The following is a 16098-nucleotide window of genomic DNA, read 5'->3' as shown; positions in this document are numbered from 1 at the left end:
AGGTTTTCAGGATATCCACAATGAATATGTATAAACTTGATTTGCATACACTGCCTCCATTATATGCAAATCTAAAGGCGAAAAAACAGTGTGACAAGGCAGTGGCTGCTGCCAGAAGGATGCTGGGTTGTATAAAGAGAGGCGTAGTCAGTAGAAGGAAGAAGGTGTTGATGCCCCTGTACAGGTCATTGGTAAGGCCCCACTTGGAGTATTGTGTTCAGTTTTGGAGACCGTATCTGGCGAAGGACGTAAGAAGACTTGAGGCGGTCCAGAGGAGGGTGACGAAAATGATAGGAGGCTTGCGCCAGAAGACGTATGAGGAGAGACTGGAAGCCCTGAATATGTATACCCTAGAGCAGTGATTCCAAACCCTGTCCTGGAGGAACACCAGGCCAATCGGGTTTTCAGGCTAGCCCTAATGAATATGCATGAGAGAGATTTGCATATGATGGAAGTGATAGGCATGCAAATTTGCTTCATGCATATTCATTAGGGCTAGCCTGAAAACCCGATTGGCCTGGTGTTCCTCCAGGACAGGGTTGGGAACCACTGCCCTAGAGGAAAGGAGGGACAGGGGAGATATGATTCAGACGTTCAAATACTTGAAGGGTATTAACGTAGAACAAAATCTTTTCCAGAGAAAGGAAAATGGTAAAACCAGAGGACATAATTTGAGGTTGAGGGGTGGTAGATTCAGGGGCAATGTTAGGAAATTCTACTTTACAGAGAGGGTAGTGGATGCCTGGAATGCGCTCCCGAGAGAGGTGGTGGAGAGTAAAACTGTGACTGAGTTCAAAGAAGCGTGGGATGAACACAGAAGATTTAGAATCAGAAAATAATATTAAATATTGAACTAGGCCAGTACTGGGCAGACTTGCACGGTCTGTGTCTGTATATGGCTGTTTGGGGGAGGATGGGCTGGGGAGGGCTTCAATGGCTGGGAGGGGGTAGATTGGCTGGAGTAAGTCTTAAGAGAGATTTCGGCAGTTGGAACCCAAGCACAGTACAGGGTAAAGCTTTGGATTCTTGCCCAGAAATAGCTAAGAAGAAGAAATTAAAAAATTTAAATTGAATCAGGTTGGGCAGACTGGATGGACTATTTGGGTCTTTATCTGCCGTCATCTACTATGTTACTATGTAAATTTCTTTCATGCATACTCATTGTGGATATCTTGAAAACCTGACTGGCAAGGGGGGTACTCCAGGACCGAGTTGAGAAACACTGATCTTAGGGTCCCTTTTACAAAGCTGCGGTGGCGATGCTGCCATGGTAAATACACTGAAGCCCAAAGAAATTGAATGGGCTTTGGGGCATTTACTGCGGCAGCATCGCTACCGCGGCTTTGTAAAAGGGACCCTAAGTTAGGTAGTGTCTGCTTCCTTTCCTCCCAACCAGGGCAGGATTAACCAATAGGCCAAGTAGGCACGTGCCTAGGGCCCAAAATGGTCAGGGGGGGGCCCGATGAAGGAGGGCATCAACATTGTTTTATCCAAACGGCGATGGGCCCCTCCAGCATCGATCGGCAATGCCACCCCACCCCCCCATCGACGGAAAGTAAGACAAGCATACAACGCAGGTAAGAAAGGCAACGGGAACTGTAATTGTGCAAGCGGTGCTGCTTGCCCAAAGCTTCCCTCTGACGCAACTTCCTGTTTCCGCCTGGGCGCATGGTGGGGTGGGGCGGGGCAGGGGATCCCATTGTACATGTGTGCCTAGGGGCCCTCGACGAATTAATCCTTCCCTCCTCCCAACAATCCTTATAACTCATGTTCAGTTCTGTTTTCCACTTAAATCTCTGCATACTGTTGTACTTATAAGAATCTCACAGTAAATCATTTCTGAGCCTTAGGGATCCTTTTTATTAAGGTGTGCTAACCGATTTAATGTGTGCTAAATGCTAAGATGCCCATAGGAATATAAATGCTAAGATGCCCATAGAAGGTCTTAGCATTTAGCACACACTAATCTCTAGCATGAGCTAAATCGGTTAGCACACCTTAATAAAAGGACCTCTTAGTGTGTGCTAGCTGACATGAGCAGGTGCTGTGCTAAGTGCTGCACATCTATAACAATAAAACGCTAAGCGCGCATGCGCACTCTTACTGCCGTGTTGCCTGATCTGTAGTTCCGTGGCCGGCAGAGTGCGCATGCCCGCTTACCACGCATCTCTGTGTCTTGCAGCGGGCTTGCCGGCTCCAGCCACAGTTCATTTTTTTGTTCAAAGCCCCCGCCGTGGCTCCTCTAGCGAACCTCACCAGAGTCGGAGAAGACGTCCGACTTTGGCGGGGATCGAGAAAGGAGACGCAGCGTCAGCTTTGAACTAAAAAATGAACTTTGTCTGGCCGGAGCCGGCAAGCCCGCTGCGAGACACAGAGATGATCGCATATGAATAGTAACGGAGCGTGGGTGTAGGGGGCCTGGCTCCTCGGCTACTGCGTCCGGAACACGACGTCGAAAGTGGAAGATGGTGCTGGGTTGGCTCACCTCACGGCAGATGCGCAGGAACTGGCTAACAGGCTCACCCTCCCTTTTCCCTGCGCTCTGCTCCTCTTCCGCGGACGGCATGTGCTATGAGGACGACGCCTGCTTCATGGGGGGCTGGGGCTGAAAGGGAAAAGATGGGAGAAAGGGGCTGTGGGGGGGAAATGGGTTTGGAGTTGGGGCTGAAAATAGGGGACATGTGAGGGAAGGAGGCTTTACTAGCACCCGTTAATATAACAGGCTTAAACACTAGTCCTATTATATAGCTATTATCTAAATGGCATTTAGTGCATACTAATGTCCATTAACGTGCACTAAGCTTTAGTTAAAAGGCCTCCTAATTTTTAAACCGTAAAAATTATATCATCTTTTTTTGAATGGAAGAGAGTGTGTTTGAGAAAAAGCGTGGGGGAGAATATTTCAAACTCTGGCTCATGACCCCATATGGGCACCCCATCGATGTCATTGTCCTGCACTGGCTTGGGGCTACATGCCTTCTGCTCCCATGTGAATTGGGGTCACAGCCAAAACCATAGGCGAATGCTGGTGGATGGAGAGAGAAACATGAAAGGGAAAATGGCTCCATTTGAGGATGGGGAGAGTTTGTTGGGGAGGGGACAGACTAGATAGTGAGACAAGCTGAAGAAGAGTGGTTGCGGGGAAGCAGACTTTATTTTATCTATGTGAGCCACATTGGGTTGCTTAAGCAGCTGAACCATCTTTGGAGAGAAACCCCACTTCACATTACCAGCTAAAGTATTATTTCAATATGTTAAAAAAATATTGGGGTTGGGTCACGAAGCATCAAATTGGTATAAAATACTGGTACATTTAGAGCAAATAAAATGAAACATTGATGGTTTACGTGACATATGGTCACGGGAACTCATGGTTTCTATATCTGATGATCAATGGCAAATTATGTTCCTTATACACATCTGATGATGTCAATCTACTTCCAAGAAACAATCGTTGTTTTTTTAGTAATCAGATGGGTAATATGGACTCTTGTTAGATTAAACAAAATTAACTCAGAATATTCTCCTCTATGTTGGTCTTGTGGACAAGAAAAAGGAACGCTAGATCATATGTTATTCTATTGTCCTAGGGTTCATAACTTCTGGAATCGCATTCAAACATTATTACATATAAATGTTCCCTTAACATGTGCTGGAGTGATCTTTAACCTCTTTGCTTCTGCTGATATCACTAATATTCATAAAAGACTGGTCGCTATACTTACTGCTGTAGCAATCCAAACCATTTTGAAAACCTGGAAAAATGCATCCTTGTTATCTTTCCAATTTGGGTGGAATTCAGGGTGTTTAGTTGGGAAATATGAGGCGGTCATAATGGAGAAGAGAGGTAAAGAGGCCAAATTTAGATCATTATGGGCGCCCACACAAGAGTTTGTAGATAATTAGTTGAATTATAGTGAAAGAATGGAGATGTATGCAAGTAGATATGGATAGATGTTGGTTTTTCACCCTCTGCAAATTGGAGGTGGGGGGGAGTTTCATTTCAAGGATTTCGCCTTTTAATGTCCTAAGCTTTGTGTTAATAGTGTTATGAGCAATTTGTTTAATATGTTTCTCCTGCTTTATTGTATGTTATTATATAAAATTTCAATAAAGATTTTGGAATAAAAAAAAAAGACCAGTTAAATCATTAAACAATCCACCGGAGGGCTCATTTCAATGTTGCATATTAGTGTCGGAGACTGCTAGAAACCTCGCCAAAGACAGAGATAATCCATTTTGATAATCTGCCGCTAAACTGCATACAGGCTAAACCGCTGGAACACAGTTTAGCGACAGCATTAGTTTTGAGAATCGTCGGCTTAGTCTTGCCTTTCATTTAAACAGTGATCAGGATCAGTGCACTAACACTGAAGCTCAAATGTGTAAGAGAGCTTTCAAGTGACTGTCACACTCTGAATGAGTGTGGCTTGGCATTTATAGGTAATGAATATTATGGTTTCTCTATGCAAGAGAAATGTGGAAATTTGGCAGCCTTTCAGCTGTTTCCTGTAAGTCGTAAGGACAAGTCATTTAGGCAACCCATGCAACATGTGGTATTATTTCCCTTTTAGTAGTTACAGATTAACTTTGCAATACTTCAGCAAAACCCTTTCAATCCCAGGGCCAAACACTGTATCAGGAACTGTAACTATGAGTATGAGCAAGGAACACTCTTTGGAGCAGGGTGAGCAACTATTGTCCAGAGGGGGGTGGGGAAGGGTCAGTAAAGACACAGAAAGTGAGAGTTTAGCACAATTTACTGTTAATGATGGAAAATTCGACCAAAAAAATACATATCAAAGTTTTCATACATTGTTATGTTGCCTGTATGGAGGGGAGGGATTGGAGTTGTATATTGCCTTTTTGGTAGTTACATAAAGTGGTTTACATACTGTATATACAGGTTCTTATTTTGTACCTGGGGCAATAGAGGATTAAGTGACTTGCCCAGGGTCACAAAGAGCAGTGCTAGGAATCAACCCCACAACCTCAGGGTGCTGCGGCAGTTGCTTTACCACTAGGCCAACTGTTGATTAACTGTTCCCCTTAGCTGTATCCATGACATCCTGTTTCTCTGTCATGGCTGTTTAGATTGAAAGCTCTTTTGAGCATGGACTGTCTTTTTTGTGACTCTGTACAGCGCTGCGTACATCTGGTAACGCTTTAGAAATAATTAATAGCAGTAGTCGTAATATGAAGAGTTCAGTCTTTGGGAAGCAGAGCTGAGATTGGGATGTCATAATGCCTCATTCCACCAATAAGCGCCAACCTCATCAGTGATGTCACAATAGCTTGATTGTCCTGTACTCCCCTCTGCCCTCCAACCCAGCCAGCTGATTAACCGTTCCCCTTAGCTGTATCCATGACATCCTATTTGTCTGTCTTTTCTATTTAGATTGTAAGCTCTTTCGAGCAGGGACTGTCTTCTTCTTTTTTGTGACTCTGTGCAGCGCTGCATGAGTCTGGTAGTGCTAAAGAAATAATTAATAGTAGTAATAATAGTAGCAGGCCTAGGCTTACCATATAGCTCCAGAAAAAGGAGGACGGAGTGAGACATCCGGGTTTTATTTCTACTGCAAGCAATGGAAGTAAGGAGGACAGATAGAGACATCTGGGCTTTACTTCTATTGAAACCAATGGAAGTAAAACCCAGATGTCTCAATCCGTCCTCCTTTTTCTGGAGCCATATGGTAACCCTAACACTGTAGGCCAGTGGTTCCCAACCCTGTTCTGGAGGACCACCAGGCCAATTGGGTTTTCAGGCTAGCCCTAATGAATATACATGGAGCAGATTTGCATGCCTGTCACTTCCATTATATGCAAATCTCTTTCATGCATATTCATTGGGGCTAGCCTGAAAACCCGATTGGCCTGGTGGTCCTCCAGGACAGGTTTGGGAACCACTGCTGTATGCTACTCCTCACCTCTGTGAAGGAAACACCATTAAAACAACTCTTTTAATCCAATAGGTTCTCCTACCAAAGTATTTAGCTCTTCATTTGCTGATGGACTAGACTTGTAGCATCAGATAATATTTTAGAACAGAAATGGTCTTTCAGATAATACAGCTGACAGCTAAAAAAAAAAAAAAATCAGAGCCCATTTTATTCTAATGTTTGCTCCTTTTGTGAGGAGCTTTAGGTGTTTACAAATGTTGCTAGCTCTCGTCACTGTGAATTTCAGCACAGATTCCAGGGGAGCTGACCCTTATGATAGTCCTCCTGCACATTAAAGCACCCCCATATGGACCTATCCTCAGTTACAATTCCACTACTCCAGTGTGGATTCTCTGCTAAGTGAAGGGTATGCCTTCAGGACTTAAGGCCTTGACTCACATCTTCAATTTCTCAGTACCAGTGGTACTGTTCTACAGACTAGCTTTACTGAGGTACTTCTTTATAGGAATATAGCTGATGCCCCGGCGTTGCACGGGTATTTAATTATAGCAATAACACTGTAAATGGATTCAAATAAAGATACTTTATAGTGGTGAATGAAATTATTTTTTTACAGCTTAAAAAAAAGTACAATATTCAAATTATAATGTGAAATATTTGACAAAATGAATACAATACAACTAACGCAAAACGTGATTATAAACAACATTTTTAGTTTCACCTCCAGGAGCAAGAACATATAAATTCTTGGGTGAACCCACCCTTGAGCAAGCAACATAGAGTTGTGGGCCGCGAGACCCCCAGAACATATCACCCCAGGTAGTGAGGGATCTGCATACCAAGTTTCGTTCAAATCGGTCAAGCCGTTTTTGAATTACAGGGAGAAAGGCAGCTTTTTACATATTTTCCATTGACATGAATGGGTGAAATCTGATTTTCTGTTTGTAGCTCCGCCCACATGTGCAGGTGGGCTGCGAGACCCCCAGAACATATCACCCCAGGTAGTGAGGGATCTGCATACCAAGTTTCGTTCAAATCGGTCAAGCCGGTTTTGAATTACTGTGAGAATGGCAGCTTTTTACATTTTTTCCATTGACATGAATGGGTGAAATCTGATTTTCTGTTTGTAGGTCCGCCCACGTATGCAGGTGGGACGCGATACCCCCAGAACATATCACCCCAGGTAGTGAGGGATCTGCATACCAAGTTTCGTTCAAATCGGTAAAGCCGTTTTTGAATTACAGGGAGAAAGGCAGCTTTTTACATTTTTTCCATTGACATGAATGGGTGAAATCTGATTTTATGTTTGTAGCTCCGCCCATGTGTGCAGGTGGGCCGCGAGACTCCCAGTGAGGGATCAGCATACCAAGTTTAGTTCAAATCGGTCCCACAGCTTTTTACATTTTTCCCATTGACTTGAATGGGTGAAATCTGAAGTTCTGTTTGTAGCTCCGCCCACATGTGCAGTTGGGCCGCGAGACCCCCAGAACATATCATCCCGGGTAGTGAGGGATCCGCATACCAAGTTTCGTTCAAATCGGGCAAGCCGGTTTTGCGGAGGCAGTTTTTACATTTTTTCCATTGACATGAATGGGTGAAATCTGAAGTTCTGTTTGTACCTCCGCCCACATGTGCAGTTGGGCCGCGATACCCCCAGAACATATCACCCCAGGTAGTGAGGGATCTGCATACCAAGTTTCGTTCAAATCGGTCAAGCCGTTTTTGAATTACAGGGAGAAAGGCAGCTTTTTACATTTTTTCCATTGACATGAATGGGTGAAATCTGATTTTCTGTTTGTAGCTCCGCCCATGTGTGCAGGTGGGCCGCGAGACCCCCAGAACATATCATCCCAGGTAGTGAGGGATCTGCATACCAAGTTTCGTTCAAATCGGTCAAGCCGTTTTTGCGTGATCGCGGCACATACACACATACATACCTCCGATTTTATATATATAGATAAGGTGTACCATACTAAGCCAGACTACAAGTCCATCATTGCAGCACCCTATTTGACAGTGGCCAGTCCAGGTCACAGGCACTCAGAAGGATCTGAAAAAGAACATAAGAATAGTCAAACTGGGTCAGACTAATAGTTCATCCATCCCAGTATCCTGTTTCCACAGTGGCCAATCCAGGTCACAAGTACCTGGCAAAACCCAAAATAGCAATATTCCATGCTACCAATACCAGTGCAAGCAGTAAATTCCCCTATGTCTGTCTAATAGCAGACTATGGATGTTTCCTCCAGGAACTTGCCAAACCTTTTTTTAAACCCATCTACATTAACCACTGTTACCTCATCCTCCGGCAACACGTTCCAGAGCTTACCTATTCTCTGAGTGAAAAATATTTCCTTCTATTGACTTTAAAAAGTATTTCCCTGTAACTTCATTGAGTGTCCCCTAGTCTTTGTAATTTTTTATGGAATAAAAAATCAATTCACTTGTACACGTTCTACATCACTCAGGATTTTGTAGACTTCAATCATATCTTCCCTCAGCTGACTCCAAGTGGAAGAGCCTTAACTTCTTTAGTCTTTCCTCATACGAGAGGAACTCCATCCCCTTTATCAACTTGGTCGCTCTTCTTGAACCTTCTCTAATTCCACTATATCTTTTTTGAGATACGGCAACCAGAATTGAACATAATACTTAAGGTGAGGTTGCAGAAACTGTCTTATTTACCATCCCTTTTCTAATAATTCCTAACATCTTGTTTGCTTTTTTGGCTGCCTCCGTACAATGGGTAGAAGGCTTCAGCATATTGCCTATAATGAGATCTACATCATTTTCTTGGGTATATCCAGTGACGTAGCGAGGGTGAGAGGCACCCAAGGTGGTGGTGCCCGTTTCCTGTTCTCTCCCCCCCCATTCCCCCTTCCCTTCCCCTATATCTCTATAATGTTCCCAGCCCGAACAGCAATCCCAACCTGCTGCTCGCACCAGTGTTGGCTCTTCCTATGATGTCACTTCCTCCAGGAAGTGACATCAAAGGAAGAGCCGTTGCTGGCATGAACAGCAAGTTGGGGTTGCCGCGAATGTTAGAGGTACAATGGAAGGGGCACGCGTGTACAGTAGTGGGGAGGGGACAGGGAAGGAACAGGGGGAGAGAGGAGGATGGGTGTCAGCGCCCCCATCAAGACGGCGCCTGGGGCGGATCGCCCCCGCCTCCCCCTTACTATGACCTTTTGCTCACTCTCAGAAATAAGGAGTGTCTTTTCCAAGACTACATGGGATTCTTCCCAGTACTTGTAACCTGGATTAGCTATTGTTGGAAACAGGATACTAGGCTAAATGGACCATCAGTCTGACCCAGTTTGGCTATTCTTATGTTCTCCCAAAATACAATAACATAACATAAAAATCCATTTATCTACCGCAGTGCCTTTCAGTTCAAAGGAGTTTAACAAAGAAGTAAAGAAAACTGTACAAATACAGTAGATTATAAACTCATTTATAAAATTTATCAAATAAGTGAGTTTTCAGCACCTTTCTAATAACCTGATAAGAACTGGAAACTAATATCAACTTACTAAAACTCTTGTCCCAAAACGCTACTTGATAGGCTAGGATTCTGAAAAAAAAAAAAAAAATATTGCTTGTAAATATAACCTTACTAGCTGATGGCCCGGCGTTGCACAGGTATTTAATTATAGCAATAACACTGTAAATGGATTCAAATAAAGATACTTTATAGTGGTGAATGAAAATATTTTTTTACTTTATAAAAAGTACAATATTCAAATTATAATGTGAAATATTTGACAAAATGAATACAATACAACTAACACAAAACTTGATTATAAACAACATTTTTAGTTTCACCTCCAGGAGCAAGAACATATACATTATTGGGTGAACCCACCCTTCCCACGTGTGCAGGTGGGCCGCGAGACCCCCAGAACATATCACCCCAGGTAGTGAGGGATCTGCATACCAAGTTTCGTTCAAATCGGTCCCACAGCTTTTTACATTTTTTTCCATTGACTTGAATGGGTGAAATCTGATTTTCTGTTTGTAGCTCCACCCACGTGTGCAGGTGGGCCGCGAGACCCCAAGAACATATCACCCCAGGTACTGAGGGATCTGCATACCAAGTTTCGTTCAAATCGGTCCCACAGCTTATTACATTTTTTCCATTGATATGAATGGGTGAAATCCGATTTTCTGCTTGTAGCTCGGCCAACGTGTGCAGATGGGCCGGAAGACCCCCAGAACATATCACCCCAGTAGTGAGGGATCTGCATACCAAGTTTCGTTCAAATCGGTCAAGCCGTTTTTGAATTACTGTGAGAATGGCATCTTTTTACATTTTTTCCATTGACATGAATGGGTGAAATGTGATTTTCTGTTTGTAGCTCCGCCCACATGTTCAGGTGGGCCGCGAGACCCTCAGAACATATCACCCCAGGTAGTAAGGGATCTGCATACCAAGTTTCGTTCAAATCGGTCAAGCCATTTTTGAATAACTGTGAGAATGGCAGCTTTTTACATTTTTTCCATTGACATGAAAGGGTGAAATCTGATTTTCTGTTTGTAGCTCCGCCCACGTGTGCAGGTGGGCCACGAGACCCCCAGAACATATCACCCCAGGTAGTGAGGGATCTGCATACCAAGTTTCGTTCAAATCGGTCAAGCCGTTTTTGAATTACAGGGAGAAAGGGAGCTTTTTACATATTTTCCATTGACATGAATGGGTGAAATCTGATTTTCTGTTTGTAGCTCCGCCCACATGTGCAGGTGGGCCGCGAGACCCCCAGAACATATCACCCTAGGTAGTGAGGGATCTGCATACCAAGTTTCGTTCAAATCGGTCAAGCCGGTTTTGAATTACTGTGAGAATGGCAGCTTTTTACATTTTTTCCATTGACATGAATGGGTGAAATCTGATTTTCTGTTTGTAGGTCCACCCACGTGTGCAGGTGGGACGCGAGACCCCCAGAACATATCACCCCAGGTAGTGAGGGATCTGCATACCAAATTTCATTCAAATCGGTCAAGCCGTTTTTGAATTACAGGGAGAAAGGCAGCTTTTTACATATTTTCCATTGACATGAATGGGTGAAATCTGATTTTCTGTTTGTAGCTCCGCCCACGTGTGCAGGTGGGCTGCGAGACCCCCAGAACATATCACCCCAGGTAGTGAGGGATCTGCATACCAAGTTTCGTTCAAATCGGTCAAGCCGTTTTGAATTACTGTGAGAATGGCAGCTTTTTACATTTTTTCCATTGACATGAATGGGTGAAATCTGATTTTCTGTTTGTAGCTCCACCCACGTGTGCAGGTGGGCCGCGAGACCCCCAGAACATAACAACCCAGGTAGTGAGGGATCTGCATACCAAGTTTCGTCCAAATTGGTCACAGTGAGAATGGCAGCTTTTTACATTTTTTCCATTGACATGAATGGGTGAAATCTGATATTCTGTTTGTAGCTCCGCCCACATGTGCAGGTGGGCCGTGAGACCCCCAGTGAGGGATCAGCATACCAAGTTTAGTTCAAATCGGTCCCACAGCTTTTTACATTTTTCCTATTGACTTGAATGGGTGAAATCTGAAGTTCTGTTTGTAGCTCCGCCCACATGTGCAGTTGGGCCGCGAGACCCCCAGAACATATCATCCCGGGTAGTGAGGGATCCGCATACCAAGTTTCGTTCAAATCGGGCAAGCCGGTTTTGCGGAGGCAGTTTTTACATTTTTTCCATTGACATGAATGGGTGAAATCTGAAGTTCTGTTTGTAGCTCCGCCCACATGTGCAGTTGGGCCGCGATACCCCCAGAACATATCACCCCAGGTAGTGAGGGATCTGCATACCAAGTTTCGTTCAAATCGGCCAAGCCGTTTTTTGCGTTGGCAGCTGTTTTACATTTTTTCCATTGACATGAATGGGTGAAATCTGATTTTCTGTTTGTATCTCCGCCCACATGTGCAGGTGGGCCGTGAGACCCCCAGAACATATCACCCCAGGTAGTGAGGGATCTGCATACCAAATTTCATTCAAATCGGTCAAGCCGTTTTTGAATTACAGGGAGAAAGGCAGCTTTTTACATATTTTCCATTGACATGAATGGGTGAAATCTGATTTTCTGTTTGTAGCTCCGCCCACGTGTGCAGGTGGGCTGCGAGACCCCCAGAACATATCACCCCAGGTAGTGAGGGATCTGCATACCAAGTTTCGTTCAAATCGGTCAAGCCGTTTTGAATTACTGTGAGAATGGCAGCTTTTTACATTTTTTCCATTGACATGAATGGGTGAAATCTGATTTTCTGTTTGTAGCTCCACCCACGTGTGCAGGTGGGCCGCGAGACCCCCAGAACATAACAACCCAGGTAGTGAGGGATCTGCATACCAAGTTTCGTCTAAATTGGTCACAGTGAGAATGGCAGCTTTTTACATTTTTTCCATTGACATGAATGGGTGAAATCTGATATTCTGTTTGTAGCTCCGCCCACATGTGCAGGTGGGCCGTGAGACCCCCAGTGAGGGATCAGCATACCAAGTTTAGTTCAAATCGGTCCCACAGCTTTTTACATTTTTCCCATTGACTTGAATGGGTGAAATCTGAAGTTCTGTTTGTAGCTCCGCCCACATGTGCAGTTGGGCCGTGAGACCCCCAGAACATATCATCCCGGGTAGTGAGGGATCCGCATACCAAGTTTCGTTCAAATCGGGCAAGCCGGTTTTGCGGAGGCAGTTTTTACATTTTTTCCATTGACATGAATGGGTGAAATCTGAAGTTCTGTTTGTAGCTCCGCCCACATGTGCAGTTGGGCCGCGATACCCCCAGAACATATCACCCCAGGTAGTGAGGGATCTGCATACCAAGTTTCGTTCAAATCGGGCAAGCCGTTTTTGCGTTGGCAGCTGTTTTACATTTTTTCCATTGACATGAATGGGTGAAATCTGATTTTCTGTTTGTATCTCCGCCCACATGTGCAGGTGGGCCGTGAGACCCCCAGAACATATCACCCCAGGTAGTGAGGAATCCGCATACCAAGTTTCGTTCAAATCGGGCAAGCCAGTTTTGCGGAGGCAGTTTTTACATTTTTTTCATTGACATGAATGGGTGAAATCTGACTTTTTGTTTGTAGCTCCGCCCAGGTGTGCAGGTTGGCCGCGATACCCCCAGAACATATCACCCCAGGTAGTGAGGGATCTGCATACTAAGTTTCGTTCAAATCGGGCAAGCTGTTTTTGCGTTGGCAGCTGTTTTACAATTTTTCCATTGACATGAATGGGTGAAATCTGATTTTATGTTTGTAGCTCCGCCCACATGTGCAGGTGGGCCGTGAGACCCCAGAACATTTCACCCCAGGTAGTGAGGGATCGGCATACTAAGTTTTGTTCAAATCGGGCAAGCCGTTTTTGCGTTGGCAGCTCTTTACATTTTTTCCATTGACATGAATGGGTGAAATCCGATTATCTGTTTGTAGCTCCGCCCACATGTGCAGGTGGGCCGCGAGACCCCCAGAACATATCACCCCAGATAGTGAGGGATCTGCATTCCAAATTTCGTTCAAATCGGTCAAGCCGTTTTTGAATTACAGGGAGAAAGGCAGCTTTTTACATATTTTCCATTGACATGAATGGGTGAAATCTGATTTTCTGTTTGTAGCTCCGCCCACGTGTGCAGGTGGGCTGCGAGACCCCCAGAACATATCACCCCAGGTAGTGAGGGATCTGCATACCAAGTTTCGTTCAAATCGGTCAAGCTGTTTTTGCGTGATCGCGGCACATACATACATACATCCGATTTTATATATATAGATGCTGTGGGAAACGTAAATATGGTAAGTTTACACAATGATGGACTGAGAAAGGCACACCAAATTAAAGAAGCAAAAGTCTCAAAGCTCAACAAGCATACAGTGGTTATAATGCCAAACTTTGCTTTTACTTAAGTCCTAATATATTATCATTGGCTTTACATAAATGACCAGTAAAATAAGAACAGTAAAAAAAACAAACTCCATTATTTGAAGAAAAATGGACTGTTCCCCCCCCCCAAAAAAAAATGGTATAAACAGCCAAAGTAATTCACAGTCCTTCCCAATAGCAAAGAACAAAAAAAATCTATATATATATATGAGTACTACAGCTATTATAATACAAAAAGTCTCTCTATAACCCATATCAAAACAGAGAGTCAGTCAAAATAATCATGCTGCACATCTGTAAACTGATGAATGTAAAATAATGGAAGACTTTTATGCTGTTGACTTGATTCTAGTCCCCACAGAACTGCCAAACATCTTGCAAAGCCCAATAATTCATTCAATTTTCTATACTCAGAATGGTTTACATGAATTTATTCAGGTACTCAAGCATTTTTCCCTGTCTGTTCCAGTGGGCTCACAGTCTATCTAATGTCCTGGGGCAATGGGGTATTAGATGACTTGTCCAAGGTCACAAGGAGCAGCGTGGGTTTTAACCACTGTGCTACACTCTCCCTCTTACCCATACCCTCTCCAGCCAGCAACCTGGAATTTTAAGTTTTCTTCACTAGTGGGTTCACAATTTTTTTTCCCCCTTAATCTGGGGCAATGGAGAGTTATGCGACTTGCCCAGAGTCCCAAACAGCTGCAGTGGGAATCAAACCCAGTTCACCAGATTCTCAGACCACTGCACTAACCACTAGGGATAAGAGAAGAGGGCAAGAAAAAGGAATGGGAGTGTGTGGCGCAGTGGTTAAAAGCTACAGCCTCAGCACCCTGAGGTTGTGGGTTTGAATCCCACACTGCTCCTTGTGACCCAGGGCAAGTCACTTAATCCCCATTGCCCCAGGTATATTAGATATTGAAAAGGGATGGGAGGACTGGGAGGAAAGGGATGGGTCTCTAAAGGGGTTGAGTGATGGTGGAAATGGGGTTAAAAGATACCAAATCTAACCAAAGAAAACCCATCACCCCCCTGCCCCCAAGCACTCCAGTGTCAGAACTCCATTTCAGTTTTTATGGTTCCCTATTTAGTATCACATGAAGGGTTTTCCCATATTCTGCATGTGCAACTGAGGGTGAAGGATTCTGCTATCATGTAGTGTCTGGGTAGTCCAGCTTGTTCCAGTTTCCCAATAGTTGGTATATTGGTGTTCTAGGGTCTACTCTAGTGTAATATTTATAGCACTGCCTTTTCATAAGTGGATTAGGCCTATTATGGTGTCTGGCTGTATTTGAAAGTAGGCTCTGGGGCAATGGCCCTTGTTCCCCAAAATCAAAATGCTCAAGGCTAGTAATCTCCACATCCTGTGTAGAGTCACCACACAAACAAAAGCAGAAGCAGCAGTGTATATGCTGTTCCTGAGGTGATAGTCACAATTTTAATATTTTTACTTGTAGTTAAGAAGGCAGGTTGTCTGCTCTGCAGTCCTAGAACCTCTATTGCATCCTGCTTCCTGTTCCTGTCCCATCTTCCTGTTTCCTCTTAGGCAGCATGCAGCAGAAGCAGCCTGTATTAATCATTGCTCACCTCAAACACAGCAACTGAGCAACAACACTGCCACTGCTGCCTACCCAATATCAACTGGTGCCTATTTTACAAAAGTTTGCTCCCCCTGATATAAAAATCTGGCTACAGGTCTGGTGGTTGTATAGGGCAAATGCGTAGAAGATGATTAAATGATTTTATACCAAAATCAAATATAGATACTTTCTTATAAGCCCAAGCCATTTTACTTTAAACAAACTACTGATTTTCAATTTTGTTTGATATTATTAGTTACAAAGTAACCTCCACAGCTTCCCTTTAGACACTTTATTTATGCTCAGGAATGAACATATAAGATACTCAATAACAGATCATAGGACCTCTTATGATTTATATATCATTTCAGGTCCACATCCTGTATTACGTTTTTCATAATCATTTATGTTCATTCCACCTTTCCATCCCTTAACCTGTTTGTAAAAAAAAATTTCTTTTTATCTGTGTGATAATACCTCAATCCTGTTTCCCTCCCCTCCTAACATTTCTGTGAAGCAAGGCAACACTTATCTTTAGTGGATCCTGCCACAATCAGCGCTGGATTAAGGTTTAAACTCCCGACGCCCTCTTCAAACTGGGCATTTCAATCTACACCAGGGGCTCCTTTTACGAAGGTGTGCTAGCGTTTTTAACGCGCGCGCTAACCAAAAAACTACCGCCTGCTCAAGAGGAGGCGGTAGCGGCTAGCACGTGCGGTATTTTAGCGTGCGCTATTCCG

The sequence above is a fragment of the Geotrypetes seraphini genome, chromosome 9 (genome assembly GCF_902459505.1).
Source record: "Geotrypetes seraphini chromosome 9, aGeoSer1.1, whole genome shotgun sequence".
NCBI classification, from domain to species: domain Eukaryota; kingdom Metazoa; phylum Chordata; class Amphibia; order Gymnophiona; family Dermophiidae; genus Geotrypetes; species Geotrypetes seraphini.
Note: the sequence above shows the minus strand (reverse complement) of the source record.